Below are 26737 nucleotides of genomic sequence, written 5' to 3' on the forward strand. Positions count from 1 at the left end.
CAAACAGTGTAGAAGTGTTTTTCTTTCTCTGCAACCTTACCAGCATCTCTTGTCATCTGAGTTTTGGATCTTGGCCAATCTGAATGGTGTGAGGTGGAATCTTAGGGTTGTTTTGATTTGCATTTCCCTGATGGCTAAGGATGTCGAGCACTTCCTCAGATGTTTCTCGGCCATTCGGTGTTCCTCAATTGAAAATGATTTGTTTAGCTCTGTACCCCATTTTTAATAGGGTTATTTGATTTTCTGGTGTCTAGCTTTTTGAGTTCCTTGTACACCTTGGATATTAGGCCTCTATCTGATGTGGTGTTGGTAAAGATCTTTTCCCATTCTGTTGGCTGCTGTTTTGTTTTCTTGACAATGTCCTTAGCCTTACAGAAACTTTGCAATCTCATTAAGTCCCATTTGTTAATCTTTGACCTTAGAGCTTGAGCCATTGTTGTTTTGTTCAGAAAATGTTCTCCTGTGCCTATGTGTTCTAAGGTTTTCCCTACTTTCTCATCTAATAGTTCCAGTGTATCTGGTTTAATGTGGAGATCTTTAATCCACTTACACTTGAGCTTTGTACAAGGAGATAAGAACGGGTCTATTTTCATTCTTTTGCATGTTGAGTGCCAGTTGGACCAGCACCATTTGTTGAATAGGCTGTCCTTTTTCCATTGAATGTTTACTGCTCCTTTGTCAAAAATCAGGTGACCATATACATGAGGGCTCATTTCTGGATCTTCTATTCTATTCCATTGATCCACTTGCCTATTTCTGTACCAGTACCATGCAGTTTTCAGCACAATTGCCTTGTAATATAGCTTGAGGTCAGGGATAGTGATTCCCGCAGATGTTTTTTTGTTGTTGAGGATGGATTTCGCTATTCTAGGTCTTTTGTTATTCCATATGAAATTGCACATTGATTTTTCCAATTCCATGAAGAACTGGGTTGGAATTTTGATGGGGATTGCGTTGAATCTTTAGATTGCTTTTGGTAAGATGGCCATTTTTAAAATGTTGATCTTTCCATTCCATGAGCATGGGAGATCTTTCCATTTTCTGAGATCCTCCTCAATTTCCTTCTTTAGAGTTTTGAAGTTCTTGTCGTACAGGTCCTTCACTTGCTTAGTTAGAGTCACACCAAGGTATTTCATAGTTTTTGTGACGATTGTGAAGGGTAACTTTTTCCTAATTTCTTTCTTCACATGTTTGTCCTTTGACTATGAGAAGGCTACTGATTTGTTTGAGTTGATTTTGTATCTAGCCACTTTGCTTAACTTGTTTATCAGCTCTAAGAGTTCTCTGGTGGAATTTTTGGTGTCACTTAAGTACACTATCATGTCATTGGCAAAGAGTGATGTTTTTATCTCTTCCTTTCTGATTTGTATTCTCTTGATCTCCTTTTGCTGTCTAATTGCTCCAGACAGGACTTCCAGTACTATGTCGATTAGGTAGGGGGAGAGTGGGCAGCCTTGTCGAGTCCCTGGTTTTAGTTGGATTGCTTCAAGTTTCCCACTGTTAAGTTTGATGTTGGCTGTTGGTTTGCTGTATATTGCTTTTATTGTGTTTAAGTATGGACCTTGGATTCCTGTTCTTTCCAGGACTTTTAACATGAAGGGGTGTTAAATTTTGTCAAATGCTTTCTCAGCATCTAGTGAGATGACCATGTGATTTTTTTCTTTGAGTTTGTTTATATGGTGGATTACGTTGATGGATTTCCTTATATTAAACCATCCCTGCATCCCAGGGATGAAGCCTACTTGGTCATGATGAATGATCATTTTGATGTGTTCTTGAATTCGGTTTGCAAGGATTTTGTTGAGTATTTTTGCGTTAATATTCATAACTGAGATTGGTCTGAAGTTCTCTTTCCTTGTAGGGTCCTTGTGTGGTTTAGGTATGAGGGTTATTGTAGCCTCAAAAAATGAGTTAGGTAGTATTGTTGGTAATAAACTTAATAAGAGATATTAATTTAGATGAGTCTTTCCATGTATGGTAATATGATAATTCACTTTTTACATTTCAAATACATACTTTTAACATCTCTGTTGAAAAGATGTTGAGCTTGCGTGCACAAACACACACAAACACACACACACAAACACACACAAACACACACACACACACAGGCACACACACATACATTCACTTTCATGCTTTCAGTCCCAGACTCTTTACACTTTTCCATTAATGGAAGGACATTGCAAAGATGATTTGATCGATGTCACGTAGTAATATTGGAGAGTAACACTTACTGAATTTTCAAACCTTAGATGTTTATTTGACATATTTTTAATCTATTATGATTAAACTCTCCTCACAGACCCAATCTTTGTTTTTATAATACCGTTGTATAACTTTCATTATGTATTTCAACATTCCTGTATGATTTATAAATATTTACTATGCCTAGCTAGCCTTTATACTGGTAAAATGTTTTCTGAAAATCTTTGGTGGAGAAAAGTTATCAACAATATTAACAAGTTGTGAATCCCGAACCCTGCAGAAATCCTGCCTGTGTAACATGTTCCCACTGAGTGATGGTGGCATGGTTGCTTTGAGAGACTGTTTTTTAAATGTACTCAGTGTTTATTTCACAAGGTACATGCTATTCTTGACTGGTAGCTGAAGCAAAACCTCCCAGTTGGCTAGGTCATAGACCCTGAGAAAATGTACCGTTATTCTGCAAAATTAAAATATAAAACAAACTCTAAGTTCTTATCTTTGTACTCACACATTAGTTTCCTTCTGAATGACACATTAATTAATATACAGACCAACAACTATTTAGAGGACAAAGATTAAGGGAGTGTTTCATGTTCAAACTCAATAGAGTTTGTATGTCATACTAATCTCCCAGTGACTTAAGTACCATAGTGGAAGAGACTCTGGAAAGACTGTACTGACCAAATGATGTAGGTGTTAATAGTGAACTAGTATTTTTAAGATACTATAGCACTGTCTCACATGTGAACTTACAGTGGGCAAAGCTGCATGCATATGATTTACTCAAAATCACAACAGCTTATAAACCATGCTAGATGTAAGAGGAAATCATGAGTACAGTCCTCATCAAGAAGTTGTGAAACAATAATCGGTATTCTGTGAGACTATGCATATGCCAGTGAATAGTCCTACATCTGTTCCAATACAAGAAGCAATAAGTGTATGCAGCAGGTATTTCCAGCTATATGAAATGAATCACGTTAAATATATTAAATGAATGTTTAATGTACCATGTTGATGTTATTACAGCAGACCTAATTTGTCTCCATAATAATTATTATGAGTGAGTTTTGTATCTTTCCTTGTCTATTTCTTATTAGCATCTCATTCTTTTAATGTGAAAAATGTTGGATAGATCTGGAGAAATATTGCCTATCTGTTTACATAGTGATGTCTATCTCTCATTAATATCTAAGTATTACTTCTCAAGGTTGTGCATTGTTCATTGAAATCCTATTATTGTTCTTGCTCTGTTATAATGTGTTCTTTTGATTTAGTTAGGTTGGGTTTTCTTTATTCTTTTTTGGTTTTGTAATCTGAAAATTTCTTGAATAAAATGGCATGTAGAATCTCACACATACGTAAACATGGTGCAGTAGAACAAGAAGGTAAGGAATAAAAGGGTAAATATAAGGTGATGAAGAGGCTTTAATACAACAATGTGCAAGTGTTAAGAAAGTGGTCATGAAGTTAATTGTTTTTATAGGTCTAATCTTGTGACAAAATTTTTGGTTTTGGTAGTATATGAGCAAATATGATATATTTAGTATTGAATGTGTACATTTTCTGAGTGTCTGACCAAGCTCATTATAATTTTGAAGTGATTGGGCCTCGTAGGTGAATAGGGAGAAGCATTATTCAGAGGTCTGTATGTCACTGTGGAGGAAAACATCAGAGATTATATGCTCAAGCCATGACCAGTGATCACTCTTTCTGTTGCTTAGGGATGAGGATGTAGAACTGTCAGGTCCTTAGCAAGCACCATGTCTGCAGGTATAGCTACTATCATGCTATTTGCCTTGATGATAATGGATTAAATCTTTAAAACTATAAGCCAGCTAAAAACTAAATATTTTCCTTATAAGAGTTCTTATGGCCATCTTCAGACAAAATAAAGCCCTAAGACTCAGCTGTATAGAGGTTGTGTAGAATCTGGTTCTCGTTAATTTTTGTTTATGAGGCTTTCATATGTTCATGAGATTGTTTTTAACTAATAGAGATTTACACAAATATAAAAAAGCATAATCTCAATATATTATAAGATTTAGTTGAATAGCTATGCTTCATGATATTTGATCTCTTTGACCTGGGTGTCTGTACATTTGAGAACATTTATGTTCTTCTTTGAAAAAGATTCATGTCCCCTTTGAAAATTCAAGGTCCTTCGTTAAATCCATTATTTGGGTATTTACTCTTTTTATTTTATTAAATTGTTTTGTTTATTTATATTATAAGGAGTGTCTCCCTTCCCAGTATGGTGTTTCCCCACCACATAGTTATTTACCCTTTTCCCTTCCCCCTTTGACTCTGAGAGGGTGCTCCTCCATCCACCTCACCACCATACTCAACCATGCACCCAATCCTATTGAATATCCGCAATATTTGAATTCGTACTGACTCTTGATTCTTTTGTTGTGTCTGAGAATATGCTTTCCCGAAGGCTCTCTTTGAGCTAAATGACACTTTCCTCCACTAAATCAATCTTCCTTCTACACTTTATGAATTAATTTATTGCAATTTTAAAGGCTTATTTTTGATATTTAAATATCTCTTGTTTAAGAAGCCAGTCTGTCCTTTTACTAGAACTGCAGGAGCTGAAGGCGTTTTTGCCACCATAGAAAGAAAACAATATCAACAAAGTAGACCCCGCAAAGCTCCCAGAGACTGAACTACCAACCAAAGAGGAACTCTTATCAGGCATCAATGAGAGGAGAGGTCCATGGCCCTGTGAAGGTTCAATGACACAGTGTAGGGGAATGCCAAGGTGATGAGGTGGGAGGGAGTGGGCGGGTGAACACTCTCATAGAGGAAAGGGGAGGAGGGATGGGATGGGGGATTTTAGAGGGAAAATCAGAAAAGGGGATAACATTTGAAATGTAAGTAAAGAAAATACCCAATAAAAAAGAAGCCATTCTATTTTCAGTTTTCTGGCTATCAGTGAATTTTTATTAACTTACATGTTTTAATTATTCTTTATATTTTATAAGTTAATGTATATATAAGATATGAATTTTAATATTTTATCTCTGTTAAGTTTGAGACTTAAAGGTTAGACATTTGAGTTAGGAAAATTAGTATCAAAATCAACATTAAAACCATAAACACAGTGGACAGAGAACTAGAACCACAGTTTCTAATTCTTTTATACTATTCTTTTATAAAATATTAATTTTGTATGACTCAGGTACTTTAACTAAAGCTTGGCATAATTAGAAAAGAAAAGTGGTAGCATGTTTAAGTTAGATTTTGTTTGCCTGAACTGACCTTTTTAAACTTAAGAATTTATAAATCCTATTATTATTATTATTCATATTTACAATTCAGTCATTTACCCTGCCTTCTAGTCCTTCCTCCCATAGTTCCTAATCACATTTCTCCCTCTTGCCTCTGAAAGGGTGTTTCTCCCCACCAGGACCCTCCCCCTTCCTTGGAGCTTAAAGTCTGAGTTTATAAGTCTTAATCATCAAACACATGTTGCTTTCAACTCCTATTTACCAAAAAAATTAATAATAAGCTTGTATATATATATATATATATATATATATATATATATATAACTCTATCTCTGTATTTAATATCTAATCAAGTATCTAAAGTATCTTATATATTTATTTCTATTCCATATCACTATTTCTAATATATATATATATGTATATATATATATATATATATATATATATCTGTATCTATATGAGACAAATATCATTTTGTAGTAGTCTATCCTTATCTAAAATATCCTAAATGGCTTATGATGGTTCCTTATTCTAGGTAAAATAGAATAAGATAAAATAAACCATCATGTATGCTCTATATTGTATCTTTAGTCAATAAAAGTCTATTTTTAAGGTTAAATAAGTGGTATACTGTGTTAAATTGAGATTTCCTATACTAGAGTTTTAATTATTAAAATGGTTTGTGATGTTTTAGTTTAATACATTTTTATCACAACCTCAATGACTTTATAAATGATAAAAAATAAGTTTATATATTTAAAATGAATATTTAAAGTATACATATTCTTGAATGTAAGGACATATTAATGGAGCAAAGAAAAAGAACAGGGGGAGATCCAGAGAGACAGGCCTGGTGAAACAGAGTTGCAAGTAGCAGAGGAACAGAGAGGGCTAGGTCTGGCACACAAAAAGTGTGCCTCCCCCGATTGGGTCAGGGGAGCAGGTACTCTGGCATAGGAACTGGGTTTCCACCCAGAAGGCCCTTGCATGCACACCAAATGCTCAGGCCATTTGCAACCAGGAATAGCAGAGATCCAGGGACACAGGTCTGGCAAGACTGTGCTGTGAATGGAAGGGATGCAGAGAGGGCTTGTCCTAGAACTCAGTAGGTGCAGACCTCCTGTTGGTCCAGGGGAGCAGGAAATTTGCCTTAAAGACTCAGGTCCACCCAGAAGGCCCTTGTATGCAGAACAAATGCTCAAGACATTTGCCACCTAAAACAGCAGAGATCCAGGGACTCAGGCCAGGTACATGGGACAGACAGGAACCAATCACTGACAACAAGACCACATATAATCACAAACAACAAGATGACAAGAAAAAAGCAAAAGAAGTTACCAATGAAAACCAAGACAACTTGGAAATATCAGAAACAAGCTCTCCAAAAGCAGCAAACACTGTAGATAAAGAAGACACAGATCTGAAATAGAAGCTTTTAAACAGGAAAGACCAAAAACACTCAAAGAAATCAAAGAACTAGAGGAAAAACAGAACCAAAGAGATGAAGGAATTGAAGAAGGAATTTAAATGGAAATGGAAACAATAAAGAAAGCACTAAAAGAGACAACCCTGGAGGTAGAAAACCTAAAAAAAAAAAAAAAAAATCAGGAGTCACAGGTGCAAGCATCTCCAACAGACTATAAGAGATGGAAGAAAGAATCTTGGGGGCCGAAGACAACAAAAGAACATACAGAAAACAGTCAGAGAAGATGTAATAACCAAAAAGCTTGTAACCTAAAAATGTCCAGGAGATTTAGGACACAATGAGAAGACCAAACCTAAAGACAAAACGAATAAAAGAAGGCAAAGAATATCAACTAAGAGGCACAAAAAATATCTTCAACAAAATCACAGAAGAAAACATCACTACCCTTAAGAATGAGATGACAATGAGCATAAAAGAAGCCTAGAGAACTCCAAATAGAGTGGACCAGAAAAGAAATGAAATTTCATCTCAACACATAATAGTCAAAACACCAAGTGCCCAAAGCAAAAAAAGAATACTAAAAGCAGTAAGGGAAAAAGATCATGTAACATATAAAGCAGACAAATCAGAAATACAGCCAACTTCTCAATAGTGACTATGAAAGCTAGAAGATCCTGGACAGACATCATGCAGACCCTAAGAGAACACAAGTGTCAGCCCAAGCTGCTATACCCATCAAAACACTCAATCACCATAGATGGAGAGACCAAAATATTCCAGGATAAAATTAATTTACACAATATCTGACGACAAACCCTGCACTACAATGAATTATAGGTGGATAACCCAATACGAGGAGGGAAATGAAATCCTAGTAAAAACAAGAAAATACCTAGGCAAGAAGACCAAAAAAAGAAAGACACACAGGCACAATTCTACCTCTAAAAGCAAAAATATCAGGAAACAGCAAACATTATTCCTTAATATCTGTTAACATAAATGGACTCGATTCCCCATTAAAAAGGCATAGGCTATCATACTGGATACATAAACAGAATGCAACATTTTGCTGCATACAAGAAACTCATCTCAGAGACAAAGACAGATAATATCTCAGAGTATAAGGTTGGGAAAAAAAAAAAAAAAAAAAAAAAAAAAAAAAAAAAAAAAAAAAAAACCTTCCAAGCAAACAGTCCCACGAAACAAGCTGGAGGAGCAATTCTAATATCCAAATAAAGTAGATTTTCAACCAAAATTATAAAAAATGATAAGGAAGGATATTTTTTACTCATTACAGGGAAATTTTATAAGAAGGAACTCTCAATCCTTAACATATATTTTCCAAGTACAAGAGCACCCATATTCATTAAAGAAACCCTAATAAAGCTCAAAACATACATTGCACCCCACACAATAATAGTGGGAGACCTCAACACCACACTCTTATCAATGGACAGATCATAGAAATAGGAACTGAACAAGAACACAGTGAAACAAGTAAAGGTTATGAACCAATTGGAATTAAAAGACTTCTACAGAATATTTCATCCTAAACAAAAAATTACACCTTTTTTCTCAGCACCTCATAGCACCTTCTCCAAAATTGACCATATAATTAGTCACAAAAAAGCCTCAATAGATATAAGAAGATTGAAATACTCCCATGCATTCTCTCAGATCACAATGGTCTAAGCCTGTTCTTTAATAACAACAAAGACAACAAAAAGCCTATAAACACATGGAAACTAAACAATGCTCTATTAAATGATAGCATGGTAAAAGTAGAAATAAAGAAAGAAATTAAGGATTTTCTAGAATTTACTGACAATGATTACACAAAATACCCAAACCTATGGGATGTGATGAAAGCAGCACCGAGAGGAAAACACATAGCTCTGAGTGCTTCCCAAAACAAACTGGAGAGAGCATACACTAGCAATTTGAAAGCACAGTTGAACTCTTTTGAAGAAAAGGAAGCAGATACACCCAAGAGGAATAGACGGCAGGATCAATGATCTCCACATAAACCAGGTACACAGAAACTATTAGATGAGAAAGTAGAGAAAACCTTAGAACATATAAGCACAGGAGAAAATTTCCTTAACATATCACTAATCACTCATACTCTAAGGTCAAAAGTTGACAAATGGCTCTTAATGAGATTTCAAAGTTCCTGTAAGGCTAAGGACACTGTCAAGAAAACAAAATAGCAGCCAATAAAGTGGGAAAGATCTTTACCAACCACACATCAGATAGAGGCCTGATATCCAAGGTAAGGAAAGAATTCAAAAAGCTAGACAACAGAGAATCAAACAACCCTATTAAAAAATGGGGAACAGAGCTAAACAAGAAGTTCTAAGTTCAGGAATATTGAATGCCTGAGAAGCATCTAAGGAAGTGCTCAACATCATTAGCCATCAGGGAAATGCAAATCAAAACAATGCTGAAATTATTAACCCTAACCCTCAGACCAGTCAGATTGGTCAAGATCAAAAATTCAGATGACAGCAGATGCTGGCAAGGATGTGGAGAAAGAGGAACACTTCTCAACTGTTGGTGGGGTTGTAAACTGGTAAAAGCACTCTGGAAATGAGTCTGGAAATAACTCAGAAAATTGGACATAGTATTATCTGAAGACCCAGTTATTCCACTTCTGGGCATTTTCCACATAGACGCTCCTACATATAACAAAGACACATGTACCACAATGTTCATAGCAGCTCTATTTATAATAGGTAGAAGCTGGAAAGAACCCAGATGTCCTTTAATAGATGAATGGATACAAAAATTGTGGTATATTTTCACAATGGAGTACTACTTAGCTTCAGAAACAATGAATTTATTAAATTCTTATGAAAATAGATGCATCTAATGATTATCATCCTGAGGGAGATAACCCAGTCACATAAGAACAGACATAATATGCAGTCACTGATAATTGGATACTAAACCCAGATAACTCTGAAAACCCAGAAACAACTCACAGACTGTGTGAAGTTCAAGAAAAATTAAAGAAAAGAAAAGAAAAAAACATTATGTTTACTCCTTGCACACCAAGAAAACTTTGACTATTTCCATGTTACATCATGTTGTACATGTAATTTACGCTCATTGTAACTAGTAATATCATAATGCACACTATCAAACTTTAAATTAAAAAGAGCCAAGCAATGACAAAAATGTTTTCATATACTTTTATGAAAAAATGCTTAAAATGTGTACATTTATCTTTGTTTTTTTTATAATAAAATTGTTCAATTAAAAAAAAACAGAAAGTAGGAAAAACCTTAGAACACCTAAGCACAGGAGAAAATTTTCTGAATGGAACACCAATGGCTTGTGCTCTAAGGTTAAACATTGACAAATGAGACTTAATGTTATTGCAACGTTTCTGTAAGGGTAAGGACACTGTCAAGAAAACAAAACGACATCCAACAGATTGGGAAAAGATCTTCACCAACTTCACATCTGATAGAGGCCTCCTATTCAAGTTAAACAAAGAACTCAAGAAGTTAGACACCAGAGAAGCTAACAACCCTATTAAAATGGGGTACAGAGCCAAAGAAAAAGTTCTCAATTGATGATTATTGAATGGCAGAGAAGCATCTAAGGAAGTGCTGGTCATCCTTAGTCATCATGGAAATGTAAATCAAAACAACCCTGAAATCCCACCGCACTCCAGTCAGAATGGCTAATTTTAAAATTTCAGAAAACATCAGATGCTGAGAAGGACGCAGAGATAGAGGAATACTTCTCTACACTTGGTGAGTTTGTACACTGGTACAACCACTCTGGAAACCAGTTTGGTGGTTCCTCAGAAATGTGGACATAGTACTACATGAAGACCCAGTTATTCCACTTCTGTGCATATACCCCAGTGGACACTCCAACCTACAAGAAACACACATGCACCACAAGGTTCATAGCAGCCCTATTTATAATAACCAGAAGCTGGAAAGAACCCAGATGTCCTTCAATAGGTGATTGGGTTCAAAAATTGTGGTACATTTACACAATGGATTACTACTCAGCTATCAGAAACAATGACTTTATGAAATTCTCAAGAAAATGGATGCATCTAGAGAATATCATCCTGAGTGAGGTAACCCAGTCACAAAAGAACAGACATAATATGCAGTCACTGATAATTGGATACTAACTCCAGAAAGCTCTGAACATCTTAGAAACAACTCACAGACTATGTGAAGTTCAAGAAAAACAAAGGCCAAAAAAAAGAAAAAAGGAGAAAAATCACTATGCCCAATCTTTATACACCAAGAAAACTTTGACTATTTCCATTACATCTTATTTTACATATACTTTCTGCTCATTGTAACTCCTAAGAAATTAAATGCATACTATCAAAACTTTAAAGAAATCAAGTACTGACAAAAATGTATTCATATAGTTTTATGCAAAAATGCTTTTAAAATCTGTACATTTATCTCTGTTTTCTTAAAATAAAGGTGTTCAATTAAAAAAAAAAACATCATGGGGGAACATGAAGACAGGAAACATTTTCAGGTAACACTGAATTTTTTTCCTCTCCATAAAAAAAATGACATAAATAACCAAGTGATTTATTTCAACTTAAAGCAGGATGGATTTGAAGTTATGAATCTTGTGATATCTAGGCAGAAAAGTAAAGCATAAATTCAAAGTTAAAAAATGAAAGAAAAGGAAGAGGGGAATATTTAGAAAGCTAAACATCTGTGACGATATTTAGCCATTTTGATTTTATATATTTAATTTTACATAATTACATAGCTTGAGATACATAATAATGATCACTATTGAAATTAATTATTCTCTTCTCTCTTCTCAGGACATAGTCTGTGTTTCTTAGTTTTTTTTTTTTTTTTATTCTTCCGTTTGTTGTCACAATTCAAGTGGTCACCTAAACCAAGACAAGAGCTTTGGAAAAACCATTTAAATAAACACCTGTAGTTTTAGGGCAGAAAGGTCATACAATAGGGGATTCTTCCAATTAGAACTCAGAAATTTACACGGAATGATACTTGAAAATTCCATAATTAAACAGATTGTAGGTTTCTGAAGGTCATTCAAATTGACAAAATACAGAATACCATCCTCCCCATAGATGCATAGTTTAAAATAATGCTGATGAGACAGGTATAGTTCTGATATTTCTTGATGTAATTCTTTAGCTGGGGTTCAAAAATAGTTGTGTAATCACCCAAATTGGGGTGAGTTTTCAATGATGCTGCAATTACTGAATTTTGCATACTTCTGCAGTTCATCTTTCATTCACATTACTGTAAGTAAACACACTAAACTTAATTTTTTTATGTTGGACTTTGACAGAATTATTGCATAGATCTATATTTGACTCCCTATCACTGTTGAATGATGTTTGACCATTTGTCCCTAGGAATAATGTCACACATCTATCACTGCATAATTACACATGGGTCTAAGAAAATTATCATGTAGTTGGCAGACCTCAGTACCTATGCCATGATAGTAGCTGAAATGATCAAAAAGCAATGTCATATCTTCATCACACAGCCTAAGTCTCATAAAACACTGGGGTGAAACCGACCCACACTGGTATGTGTTCAGAGCTTGAGAGAACTGAAGCACACTTACATGATTCTGACTTAATGTGAAGTTTGATAATCTAAGTTTCTGCTTGTCTTTAGGCTGCTCAAGAGGTTACATCGAGTACTGGCATGAGGCATAGATCTATGAGGGTATTAGATGTCAGCACTAGGATGCTTTTTTTATACAAAAGTTGCTTATTAATTTTGCATCCAAACCATTAATGTGGTCGTTTTTTGCATATCTGCTGCTCTGATTTGAGAGATAATGAAATGATTCCTTAGCTAATGGAGTTTTACTGGAGCAGTTCTAATCTATTGATTTGATTGCAGAATCGAATGCTTTAATTGTAGCCATAGTTGTCTGTCAGCAGGCTTCACTGTGGTATGTCTAGAAGTAGGTTTCTAGCATGGATCCATAATTTAATTACTTCTCTTCCTGCAACTGAGGGCACAGGGATTAATCTTTATGACACCTGGTATTTGGGAAGAACTAAACATATCATACAATTTTTAGTGTGTCATTCCATTAAATAAAAACAAGGTAGGATGGTGTCAGACATGACTGACTTACTGCTTTTGAGGTAGTTTGATATGTGGGTATATGTTTAAACAGATGTGGCTCTGGAGATATTGTTACTATTGAATCACATCTGGCTAGGATGTGGCAATATCTCCTTTCTAGAGAAATCATGATGAGTTTTGATGTTTCTATACTGGTTGTAAAGACATGGAAGCTTTACTGAGTTATGCCTACTTCAAAGACCAAAATATAACAACAAGTCTCTATGATAAATATATTTTTAAGTAGTATAATGTAATTACTAACTAACAAAAACAGGTTGTCTATGAATGTAATCTTCTCCTTCATAAAAGTAAACAGAAGTGACCAAAGTGCATACAAAACTGTGATTTCTCATGTCTAACTCTCTGTGATGGTTCACTTTAATTGTCTGTCTAGACAATAAAAGACTTTATAAAATCCATAGGTGACAGAATCTAGAATCATGTGGAACAAAGTCTCTTACTGATAATTTGGAAATCCTCTTCGATGAGGACATGGCTGAAAGGAAATTATCTTAAAGATGTTTATTTGAAGAAGGAAGACAACTCCATAGTTGGTGGCATTATTGTCTAAGCAGATTGTCCCAGATTGTATAAAAGTAAAGAAACCAGCTGACCACTAGTATGCAAACATTAATTTACCACATTATGCTCCAGAAAATGGATATATTTGTGAACAGATTTTTCAGGCTGCTGTTCTGTAAATCACTGATTATTATAGACGATATAATCTAAAATGGTGAGATAAAGCAAGCTTTTTCTCCACTTAGCTTATTGTTTTATTATTTTTTGTTTCAATGGGTGTTGGTAAGAATATATCATCACAGCAGCAAGAACTGAAACCAAGACAACTTAGTCTGTCTCTGTACCAACCACCTTTCTATGATGTCAATCTCACTGTAAATTCTTCAAAGGCAATGATAATTGAGTATTGTAAGTGCAATGTGTTACTCTGGGCACTTCATAAATAATCAGACGTCTATCTCACACATTTAGAGGTGAAAAAAAATCCAAGATGTGGTATCTGATGTGGACTTACTCTGTAATGTAAACTTGATACTGTTTCTTTTTCTTCACTCTGAAGAAATATACAAAGAAAAGTTCACTAATATCTACTGTTGCAGACTAATTCCATTCTTGGGTTTAAAAATGAATGAATTAAGGGCTACCTCTCCTTAGACTCTCATACTGGTTCCAAGATGGAGTTTTAGAAAGACACTGGTATTGAGATAATAGCAAGGACCATATATACCTAGACATTTTAAAATATCCACACATATAATTTGGTCTATTAACTTTGACTCCCTCACATATCTAGAGTCAAATGAGAAATATATAATAAACACTTTTAATTGACAGCAGAGGAAATAAACAGAGGAACGACTAGTTAGTAAGTTAGTATACTCAAACAATACCTTTTTACAAGTATTATTAATGCCATGTAAGTCTTTCTCTGGCAACTACTTTACACACCATAAGCAAGTTACTAATAAGGTAAATGCTACAACATGTCAGTTCTAAAATTTTGTTGCATATAATAACAAGGAAGGAAAAAATGAGAACGTAATTTTGGCTTTCTGTATATTATCACCACAACAGGTGAGAGTGTTGTTTTTCAAATTAAACTAATTGTAAGTGAGCTAACAATTTCTAAAACCCTACATAAAATTGAGAAATAAACAAAAGTTTGCAATGAGCAGATGTTGTATTCACTTTTGAAAGTGAAATTATATAATTATATAATATAAATTATTTATATTTATATAAATTTACATATACTTCATATCTACTCTAAACATTCAAACTACTTACATAGTTTACATTCACGTATAAGGAAACATAAATTTAGTATTAATTTAGTTTAATCACAAGCAATTCTATTGTGATTTCCTCATTCAAATTTCCTCTTACTAATTGAAACAATACATTTAAAGTTACATTTTAACTTGTTTTAAAGTTTGAAATTCAAAACATTTTTCAGTAATGGTTGCAAGATTTAGTTTATGGAGCATAGTTATAACATGCCATTCCACAGTTTCTTAAGGGTTTCTGAAGACTATTTTTAATTTCATTACAGTATTTATATTTGTCTTTATTAGCTTTCAACAACATTGCATGTTTTTAGCTGTATCAATGAGAAGAAACATATCGAGGACATTCTATCTGCATGGTAAGATTACATCATCTAAAAGTATGGAAGATTGAAAAAAAATATTTTCTCCATCCATATCTTATTCTCTATAAGGTATAAAGTCCCTACAACTCATTTGAGCACGTTTTTACTGAGTTTCCTCTTTCCATCCTAATGTGCAGAAAATTATCTTTCCTATATGCTTAACCTATGTCTAATTATATTTGGCAATAAATAAATAAAGTAATTAGAAAAGTGATTCATCAATGAAATTAAAGGTTTTTACAGAGTGAAAAAGAAGATATAAAAATAGCCCTTGTCAGTATTCTAAGTCAGGGATATATCTGAATAATGAGATTTATAAATTCAAGTTGATACAGACATTTCACACTCCTTCTGATCAAAAGAAATTATTACTGTATGGAATTTCAAAATGTAGCAAATATATCATGAAATTGCACAGAGGAACTCACACGTTCGTCTTAAAGTAAAGATATTGATCCACATTAAAATGAGGCATATATATGCAAATATGAGGTCAGGCAGTAAACTTTTATTGGAAATGTATGTATTTTTTTTTAACCCCTACCTGTGTGCAGATTATGACTACATAAAAAATATTACCACAATGATGTGGAAACACACAGAATGTACCAGGTATATATTTATTATGTTATACACAGTTTTCTGCACCTACATCATTCAACAAGAATCTATTGAGTAGTCTCTTTCTAGAACACAAGAAATGTCAAATCTACTGAAAGTATTCCATATAATGTACTTTTCATTTTATATATGACACAGGACTCACACATTCTCTAATCAGTAAACAAATAAAAACAAAATACTCAGCATTTGAGTACTCTTTATGCCTTTTTAATTTTCCTGGTGCTTTGTTTAAGTATATATATATGTGTGTGTGTGTGTGTGTGTGTGTACAAGCTATATATATATATATATATATATATATATATATATATATGTGTGTGTGTGTGTGTGTGTGTGTGTGTGTGTGTACAAACTGCCTTGATCTCCTGTACAAACAATTTGGAAGTCTTATTCTTCTCTCGAGGCTACACTGCTTCTCAAAGTGTGATTACTAGAGGTCACATTATCATGAGAGTTTTATCATGAGAGTTTTATCATGAGAGTTTTCAAGCTCTCATGCTGACTCTTTGTAGAATCATTCTCATCTTAAATATGATCTCATTTCTTTTTAGATGGCTGACCTCCTGTTAGTGTAGAGTCTATACTAGGAAGTAAAGGGGCCGATGGATGTCAATCGCAACATCAGGAAAGTCTCTGTTCCATCCTCTTCAGATTTTCAGTGATGTCAATCTTCACTTAAAGACTGCCTAACATACTGGTAGTAAAGTGACCCTCCCAGCACTAAGTGTCACCTGACAGCTGCAAAGGTCAGATTCCATGCTCAATTCCCTCTGAGGTCTTCTATTTCTCCAAACTGACAAACAAATAAAAAGCACCCACAGATCAAATATCTCCCAGCGCTGTGATCCTACTCAGTAGCCTTGCTATCTGGAAGCCACATTGCCTTTGACTGATGCCTTGGACCACTTCCAAGAATCTTGTGAAGTTCTGTCTCAAGGGAACAACTACCACTTATAATAAAGCAGCCTTGCATCACCCTGCCCTGTTCATGTGTGCCTTTTAATTAGCCCTGGGTCACACACTCTGTTAGATAACACTGTGTGCTTCTCACATTACGAGTGTAAAGCCCCAAATTGTCGAATAAGGGAAGTAATGATCTTTGAACTAAACAGGCTGGAATTTTTGTTTTGCGAGGGATCTACCGCTAGCCATCTGGGGTTATTTTACAGCCGTCATCTGTCTTCCCAGCAGCCTTAATTTAACAATATTAATGCTAGCTGCTTCTAACTTTAGTTTCATTTCTATCAAACCAAGAGCAAAGGTTAATTTCCTTTTTGGCCTTTGTGCTTTGGAAAGTGAATGCAGTGAATATTAAATGAATAAAAATGACTAATCATTGCTTTTCTTCATATATTTAGAGAAAGTTACTTTGAGAACAAATAGTATAACCTCTCTTTTTTGTTGTTCTTTTAATAGAACCATTAATAACACTAGGTAGAAAGAAAGTATACAACAATGTAATGTTTTTGTCCCATGCTAATTATGTTGTCAGCTTCTTTTTTGAGGGCATAATTGGCTCTGGCAGCAGCCCCTATTGTAATGTGTAAATGCTATGTGTTGAGACGTTATTTCTGCTGGCCCAGAAAACGATGCAACCTTAGTAACTAGATGCACTGTTTAGAAAATTTGGTATAAAAAAATATCAATTGAGAATTTCCTAATAGCAGCTAAGTACAACTTGAACAAATATTATAGATTCAAGGCTACATGCAAGATGATACTCATCAGACAGTCATGCTTTCATTGTTCAGACTCAGTATTTTTCAAATGAGAAAAATGGTTAAACAATTAGTATTTATGTGTGGCTAGTGCCTAAAAAAACACTGCAGGAAATATCTGGGGTGTGGCCATATTTCAACATACTATATCAATATGAATTTTATATGTTATTCAAGTAAGTAGGAAACTTCAGCTTCTTAACCATATTTCATTCAACATGCACAACCCATATGTTTTCATATTGTACATCTCATGTGTTTGTATGTATATTTATGTGGAACTGCAAAACTCAAAGTTCTGTTATCTGACTCACTCAGTTAATGACAAAGGTGGCCTTTGGATTTCTTCTGTATCACAAAAATTCAGAAGGTTCTTCCTTAACCTATGTACTAAGCGTCTTTTCATGGATCATTTACTCCAGAACTTCTTAATTCTTTGTTCTCTTAGATATAAACTTTTAATAAGAAGAAAGACTTTTGTCTCAGAACGTTGAGGTCTTTCTTTAGCTGTATCACTTAGTCACTATATCCAGAGTTCTATGACATTTAAGCCCATCCACAACTATCAGCAAATACAAATGGTTCAATCACATAGGTCAACCCCCAAATCAGCAAATCATTCCATACTTTCTCACAACTCAACTACTTTAAAAAATGCCTTTCATTATATAGCAATATCTCAAATAAAATTGTGTTTTAAGCTTTTAATATATACAATATTATGATAATTTTAATGACTTGATGGTGACCTATAATAACGAATGATCTACCACCTGGGGAGCTTATGGGCAAAACAATTATTTTATTTGTTTCAGACTTTTAATTTGTGGGAGAGGGGCTGCCATGGGGGAACTGAGAGGAGTGAAGAGATGGAAAACTGGTTAGATTCTAATGCATATGAGAAAAATAAGTAAAAGAAAAGAAAAATAAATTAATTTCAATAACTACAAAAATAAAATAAAGTAGTAATCCCTCCTAAAGAATGGTTTAGGTAATGATTACTTCTTAATTCTGATGGTTTATTTAAAATGTATAATGTTGGTCTGGGCCAAGCACCAGGGTAGCATGCCCCCCTCATTCGTTAAGGGGAGAAGTAACTCTAACCTTAGTGACTCAGTTTCCATCCAGAGGGTTCATGTGTCCGTGCATGCAGCACAGGGGCTCAGGCCATTTGTCACCAGGAACAGCAGAGATCCAGGGACACAAGCCTGGTGTGAGACTGTACTGCAAGTAGCCGGGAAGCAGAGAGACCTCAGAAAAGGACAGGGAAAGCTTGTGCCCCACCCCTGAAGGGTTCAGGGGAGCAGAAACTTTGCCATAGGGACTTAGTTTCCACACAGAGGGCCCTTGAATGCAGAACAAACACTCTGGACATCTGCCACTGGGATCAGCAGAGATCCAAGGACAAAGACCAGATTCACAGGAGAGACGGGAACCAATCACTGATAACCAGACCATGTATAATCACAGACAACAAGATGGCAAGAGGAAAGCAAAATAACTTACCCAAGGGAAACCAAGACAACCTGGAAACATCTGAATCCAGCTCTCCCATCACAGCAAACAGCAGAATGCCAAACAATCCAGAGAAAGGAGACTCAGACCCGAAATCTTACCTCAAGATGATGATAGAAATCCTTAAACAAGAATGGGAGAAAAAGCATAAAGAAATGGAAGTTTTTAAAGAGGAAAAAAAAAAAAAAAAAAAACACTCAAAGAACTCAAATAACTAGAGGAAAACAGAAATAAGGAAAGAAATTAAGGATTTTCTAGAATTTAATGAATATTAAAACACAACATACCCAAACCTATGGGATGCAATAAAAGCAGTACTGAAAGGAAAACTCATAGCTCTGAGTGCTTCCAAAAACAAACTGGAGAGAGCATACACTAGCAACTTGACAGCACAGTTGAAAGCTCTAGAACAAAAGGAAGCAGATATACCCAAGAGGAGTAGACGACAAGAAATAATCAAACTCAGAGCAGAAATTGACCAAATAGAAACAAAAAAACCATTCAAAGAATCAACAAAACAAAGGGCTGGTTCTTTGAAAAAATTAACAAGATTGATAAACCTGAGTCAGACAAACTAGAGGGAAAAGAGAGTGAATCCAAGTTAACAGAATCAGGAAAGAAAGTGGAGATATAACAACTGAAACTGAAGAAATTCAAGAAATCATCCGATCTTACTACAAAAGCATATACTCAACAAAGCTGGAAAATCTGGAGGAAATGGATGATTTCCTAGACAGATACCAGATACCAAACATAAACCAGGATTAGGTAAACCATCTAAATAATCCCATAACAACTAAAGAAATAGAAGCAGTCATCAAAAAAAAAAAAAAAAAAAAAAAAAAAACCCACATGTCAAGATAAGTTCAGTGCAGAATTTTATCAGACACTTATTGATAACATAACACCAATACTCTCCAAACTATTCCACAAACTAGAGTCAGATGGAACATTACCTAACTCATTTTTCCAGGCCAAAATAACCCTCATTCCTAAACCACACAAAGACCCTACAAGGAAAGAGAACTTTATACAAATCTTACTTTTGAACATTGATGCAAAAATACTGAAAAAATCCTTGCAAACCAAATCCAAGAACACATTCAAAAGGATCAGTCAACATGATCAAGTAGGCTTCATCCCTGGGATTCAGGGATGGTTTAATATACAAAAATCCATGAATCGAATTCACCATACAAACCAACTCAAAGAAAAACAACCACATGGTCATCTCACTAGATGCTGAGAAAGTATTTGACAAAATTCAACACTCCTTCATGTTAAAAGTCCATATTGTTGTTCATCACCAGAGGAAGTCAGGCCTGGAACTCAAGCAGGTCAGGAAACAAGAGCTGATGCACAGGCCATTGATGGATGTCACTTACTTTCCCTTGGGTTGCTCAGCCTGCTTTCTTATAGAACCAAGGTCTACCCGCCCAGGGATGGCACCATCCACAATGGGTAGAGCCCTCCACCTTTGATCACTAGTTGAGAAAATGCCTTACAGCTGGATTTTGTGGAGGCATTTCCTCAACTGAGGCTCCTTTCTCTGTGATTAACTCCAGCTTGTGTCAAGTTGAAACAAAACCAGATAGTACAGCCACCCTATCCATGGGCAAGAAAGCATAAAGTTGGCTTGGCCTAGGTGTGTTGAAAGGCACAAATCATAGGTTTTTCAGGTTAGGCCATTGTTCCTGGGGAAGATTGTACCTTCCACTTCCTGAGACACTGATGCACTCTCTTAAGCACTGAAGTGTGCAGACCTTTTTGTGTTTCTCTGTGTGTTCCTTTAGTGGTCACAGAAGCATGGTATCTTTATAGGACAATTGGTCTTTACATTAATTTTGTGTATTCTCTATTGCTTGAAACTTTCAATGTTTACTGGCAGCTACAAAGGCATTGATCTTGGCAAATGTCATCATATTTTGTTTCTGACTATAGTTTAGGAAATATAATTACACTCAATAAAATTATCACAGCTTCAGTTGTGCTGTGACCCCTCCAATCTGACCTGTTTTAATTCTTTGCAGCCAAATCAGGTGATCTTTGGCCTGCACGTTTGCACATGTAAAAGGGGCAAAGCTTCCTTTTTCTTTCTTCCCTCTACTTTTCCTTCTCCTCCACTGACATTCTATCAAATATCTATGCCTTTTTCTTTCGCTTTATGTTCCACTGTGTACTGGCTGGTTTTGTGTGTCATCTTGTCATAAGCTGCAGCTATCAGAGAAAGGAAGCTGCCTTAAGAAAATGCCTCTATGAGATTCAGCAGTAAAACATTTTCTCAGTTAAAGATCAAGGGTGGGAGTCCCCATTGTGTGTGGTGCCATCCCCAAGCTGTATAAGTCCTGGGTTCTATAAGAAAGCAAGTTGAGCAAGCAGGGGGGGGGGGAGAGGGGGGAGCAAACTAGGAGGCAGCATTCCTTCATGGCTTCTACCCCGTGGGAGTTCCAGTCCTGATTTCCTTTGATCTATAATCAGCAATATGGAAGTGTAAGCTGAATAAACCCTTTCCTCCCCAACTTACTTCTTGGTCATGATGTTGTGTCCAGGAATAATAACAGTAAGGCAAACTGGTTTTAACTCAGGCTGTCTTTGTGACCACCTTTACAGTTATCTGCTAGAACTTGATACACATCTAAAGACAATAGCTCTTCATCCATTAGCACACACCAATGCCCATTGCTTCATCAAGGAGAGCTCAGGCTCCCTTAACCTGGCTCCTTGGTACATGCTTGACTATTAACAAGCTCCATATTCAGCTGTCCCTGTGCAGGAAGCAATAAGTGATGTGCCATGTCACTGAAGTTTTCATAAAATCACACTTCCCAGATTTTCTCCCTATCTTTCAGCTCTTCTCTATGAATTAGCAATAGTGGCATAAATTTCCCGCTTTATGGCTGAATATTCAACTGTTATATATCCTTAACACATTGAGCCATCATTTCTATGTATGCAGGGCCCTCCATTTAAAGGAGAAGTAACTATGATTCAAATTAAGATGAGCGTATGTCTAAGAATTTTAGTTCTGCCTAGAGTCTAAAGTATTGGCAGGCATTGACAAGTTGTCAGGCAAAAATTCTGCCTCGTGAAGGAGTCTCAAGTGCAATGAGAGAAGGCTTAACTGTATCACAGTAGTTCCAACACTTTTGTACTTGTGAAAATATCTCTCGAGTATGATCTGTGTTGTAATACACAAGAGTCATTGTCCAATAAAATTATTGCTGTTCTACCAGAAGCCACAGACTAGAGCATCTTCCAGAATTGTGAAAATGAAATAGCAAGAGGGATGCTCCTCACTCACTTTTATCTTTATTTGTCTGTATCTCCTCATGCATTGCATAAGAAATACAGTATGTACTAAAAACATTTTATTTAATTTTCAATTGTAACTGGAAAAATTCTGAAAGTTATTCAAGAAACTCACATAACATTCTATAAACTTCACCAGGTGGTACAAAGTTAAACTTTGGTATCTTGTCACAAAGAAAAGCTGAAAAAATATGAAAATATTGAGATATTATGGGACACTCTATCATTAATGGGATTTCTTCATCAAACCTCTTCAGGCATAGCTCAGGGAGCTATGTGAAAAGAATGCAATAGAAATGGAAGGAACATAGTGGATGGATGACTTCATGAAAATAGCATCTTCCAGACACAAGAAGATTGATACTTACATGATCTCAGAGTAACTGTGGTAGCATCCACAGGGCCTGCACAGGTTCAAGCCAGACAGGGTGTGAACTCTGAAAGGGGAAATGAGAAAATGGGTACCTCTATTCCAGAAGTTATTTTCAGATGACACGTACTTGCAAACAAAGGTTAGTTTGCTTCAAGGGAGTCTCATTGGGTATAGGAACCACACTTAACAGCAGGACATGTTGTCCCTTAGCCATCTAGTTATCCCTCAAGTTGGCTGGATATTCTGGATGCTAGCAGAACTACTCTGGGAGGAAGGGAGAGAGAGCCTAGCAATGGATCTCAGAGAACAGGATGCTGCTACTCATCTCTGCTGTTATGTGGATTCAGCACATGACATAACAGGTAAGATAAAAGTGAATTGTAATAAACTCTAATAGTTATTAATGTGACCCAACCAGCTCCCCAACAATCGAGGCAAAGTCCTATAGATTTACTGAATCAGTTCATCACAAGTACTGGAACATTACCCCTTAATCAATTTTTCTATCTGCTGGATATCTACATCCCAGCATCCCATTTGGACTCAAGTGTACTTGCTGTTTGAGCTAGCTCCATCAGACATGCTCCAAGCCTATCACTTCTAATGAATAGTTCCAATTCTCTCCATTTCTTTTTCCTTCTACTAAACTCCATGTCCTGTTCTGTGACACACACGCACAGGGCCAGGTAACTAAAAACCTGCCTACCTGAACTCTCTTCAGAAACTGACTGTAGGCCCTTTTATTTAACCAGTAGCTTTACATTCAGGAGCAAGGTTTACACAACAAAGACTGGTGTATTTGAAATTTGCTCATCTGCAGGGAGGCAGATCTAGGGAATGCAGAGCAGCACCAGTCCACCCCTAACAGTAAGACAGAGACAGAAGCATGATATTACCTAATTAAGGTTCCTTTTTAAAATTTAATTTAATTTAATTTAATTTTTACACTCATTCACTTTACATCCTGCTCACTGCCCCTCTCCTGGTAAAGCCCTCTCACAGTTCTTCCCCATCCCCCTTCCCTTCTCCTATGAGCAGTTGGGATTCCCCAAGGATATCCCTCCCCCATACAACCTGGAACTTCAAGTCTCTGTAAGGCTAACTGCTTCCTCTCCCACTCAGTCCAGACAAGGCAGCCCAGTTAGGAGAACATATCCTATGTGCAGGGAACAATTTTGGGGTCCATATGAAGGTCAACCTGCACATCTGCACATGTGCTACTCCTGAGTGGGGGTGGGGGGCTAATTCCTGGTCCAGCCCATGTGGGCTCTTTAGTTGGTGGTTCAGACTCTGGGAGCCCCAAGGGTCCAGGTTAGTTGACTCTAGTGGTCATCCTGTGGAGTTCCTATCCCCTTTGAGGGTCTTCAATTCTTTTTCCTCTTTTCTCATAAGAGTTCCAAAGCTCTATCCATTGTTTGTCTGTGGGTAACTGCATTTGTCTGAATCAGTTGGTGGGTGTAGCCTCTCAGAGAGCAATAACATGCTTTGGTCTTCAAGATTAACAGAGTTTCATTAATAGTGTTAGCTATTGGTGTTTACCCATGGATTGGGTCTCAAGATGTGCTCATTATATAGTTCTTACTATTTACACTAAGTAGGAAGACTATGGAAGGCTTCATTAAATTAATTTTGAGAGATCAGGGTGTATATGAGATAGCACATATGCATTTAAATGGATATGTATTACCAAACACAAATGCTTAAAACTTCCAATAATTTCATAAATCTATAGATTTTCAGTATGCATGGATACTGAGACAGTATACTAAAAACATCTTTCACTTTGAAAACAGGTTTAGTTCTATAATATTGCAATTAAAATGTTGATTATTTTAAATATTCCTAGATCTTGTATATTAGACGGAGAACGAATGGAAGGAATATGAAAAGAAAATCTTTTTCTCACGTGTCATTCAATGCAAGCTTTATTTTATTTAGTTTATATCAGAATCCTATGTTTAAAAAAATTCCATCTATAATCTAATAGCTGTATTAGTTAAGGAAACCTGCCTGTATGTCTTGGAAAACACAATAGAAACAGGTTGCTGATATTTGTAATGTAATCAGGCTGTAGAATACATACTTGCAGGGAGTGAAATCTTAATTCTGCATTTTAAATCTCAAGAGACTGAATAAGCATCTCACTGCTTAGGGTGAGAAAAGCAATATGTAACTCTGCTTCCACACCAGTCTGTTAGGTGGGTACTTGTGAGTGGAGAGCATTGTACATTATATAACAGGTAAAGAACACGCTTCAGAAATGCTCAAGCAAAGAGAGAAACACGAAAATTAAAACTACTAGCAGTGACAACTGTTTCCTGTAAGAAAGACTCCCAGTTTCTCATCTTATTACTGCTATCAGAGAGCTAGGCTGAATTCTGAAAACTTGGAATCATCTTTCTATGTTTCAAATAATTTTATATCAAGCCACATAGCAAACTGTTAAATTTACATTACTGAAAATTCAATATATTCATAATATTTTATATTAATCTTGGGAACTCCATTAGGTATATATAAATATATATGTATGTTTATTCTCATTTATTTACTGATAAACAGAGACATACAAATATATGCACACAAGTATTTTTTTCCTTTTGCTATTTTTCTTTTAGTCATGGGTCTCCAACCTAAGAAATGGTGCTGTCCACAAGGGAGGATCTTGTCACCATGGATAAATGTTTTTGAAAATAGCCTCACAGACATATCCAGTAACCTGACTTGAAATTATTTCTTTAAAAAATGGGCTTCAAGATTCTACATATCTCAGAGTCTGCAAGTTAAAACGGTTGTCAAGCCAGTCCTGTCCCCCACTCGCCTGCCTCTTCTTTTTTTGCTTTCAACAAGACAAATGCCGCTGTGTCTTTCGCCAGGGACTTCTTGGCCAGTGGCGTGTCCGCAGCCATCTCCAAGATGGCGGTAGCACCCATGGAGCAGGTCAAGCGGCTGCTACAGGTGGAGCATTCCAGAAAGGAAGTCACGGCAGAAAAGCAATACACGGGCATTATAGACTGTGTGGTTCGTACCCCCAAGGAACAGGGAGTCCTGTCCTTTTGGCGTGGTAACCTGGCCAATGTCATCAGATACTTCCGCACCCAGGCTGTCAACTTTGCCTTCAAAGATAAATACAAGCAGATCGTTCTGGGTGGTATAGACAAAAGGATCCAGTTTTGGTGATACTTTGCAGAAAACTGGGCTTCAGGTGTTGCCGCTGGGGTTACCTCCTGGTGCTCTGCGTACCCTCTTTATTTTGCCCCTATCCGTCTAGCAGCTGATGCAGGTGGGCAAAGCTGAAGCTGAACAGGAATTCAAAGACCTCGGTGATTGCTTGGTTAAGATCTATAAATCTGATGGAATTAAGGGCCTGATGGAATTAAAGCTGTTACTGTGTCACTACAGGGCACTATCATGTACCGAGCTCCCTACTTTGGTATCTATGACACAGCAAAGGGAATGCTCACATATCCCAAGAATCCTCACATCTTCATCAGCCGGATGATTGCACAGTTTGTTACTGCTAGTGCTGGACTGGTTTCTTATCCTTTTGACACGGTTCGCGGTCAGTCTGGACACAGAGGAAGTGATAATCATGTATATAGGCGCGCTTGACTGCCTGCAGAAGATGGCTTGCAATGAAGGAAGCAAGGCTCTTCTTTTTTCAAGGGTGCATGGTCCAAAGTTCTCAGAGGTAGGGTTGGTGTCTTTGTACTTGCTTGTCTTGTATGACGAGATCAAGAAGTGCACATGATTATGTCCTAGGTATTCTCTCCAAGAATAGGCATGTTGTATAATATACCATATTCTTGAACATTCAAGAAAAAAAAATTTCTAAATGTCATCAATTTTACGATGAGCATGAACCAAAGTATGGATATAATTAAATAATTAAATTTATTCTCACAAGAGATTCCTTAGCTACTTGTCTAACTGTCTATTATCTATTAAGACAGCATATTCTGTAGTCTAAACATGTAAATTTCATTTATTTCTAATACAGCTAAGAAAATAATTAAACTGTAAATTTATG

At 36.0% G+C, this 26737-nt stretch overlaps 1 pseudogene across 1 annotated transcript; it reads left to right on the forward strand.

Moving 5' to 3' along the window:
* Nucleotides 1-22999: 22999 nt before the first annotated feature.
* Nucleotides 23000-26458, forward strand: LOC308433781 (ADP/ATP translocase 2-like; annotated as a pseudogene). The gene is made up of 3 exons: nt 23000-23069; nt 23699-23799; nt 25558-26458. The product of its transcript is annotated as an ADP/ATP translocase 2-like (transcript).
* Nucleotides 26459-26737: the final 279 nt, after the last annotated feature.

This window comes from Micromys minutus (assembly GCF_963924665.1).
Source record: "Micromys minutus genome assembly, chromosome: 20".
NCBI classification, from domain to species: domain Eukaryota; kingdom Metazoa; phylum Chordata; class Mammalia; order Rodentia; family Muridae; genus Micromys; species Micromys minutus.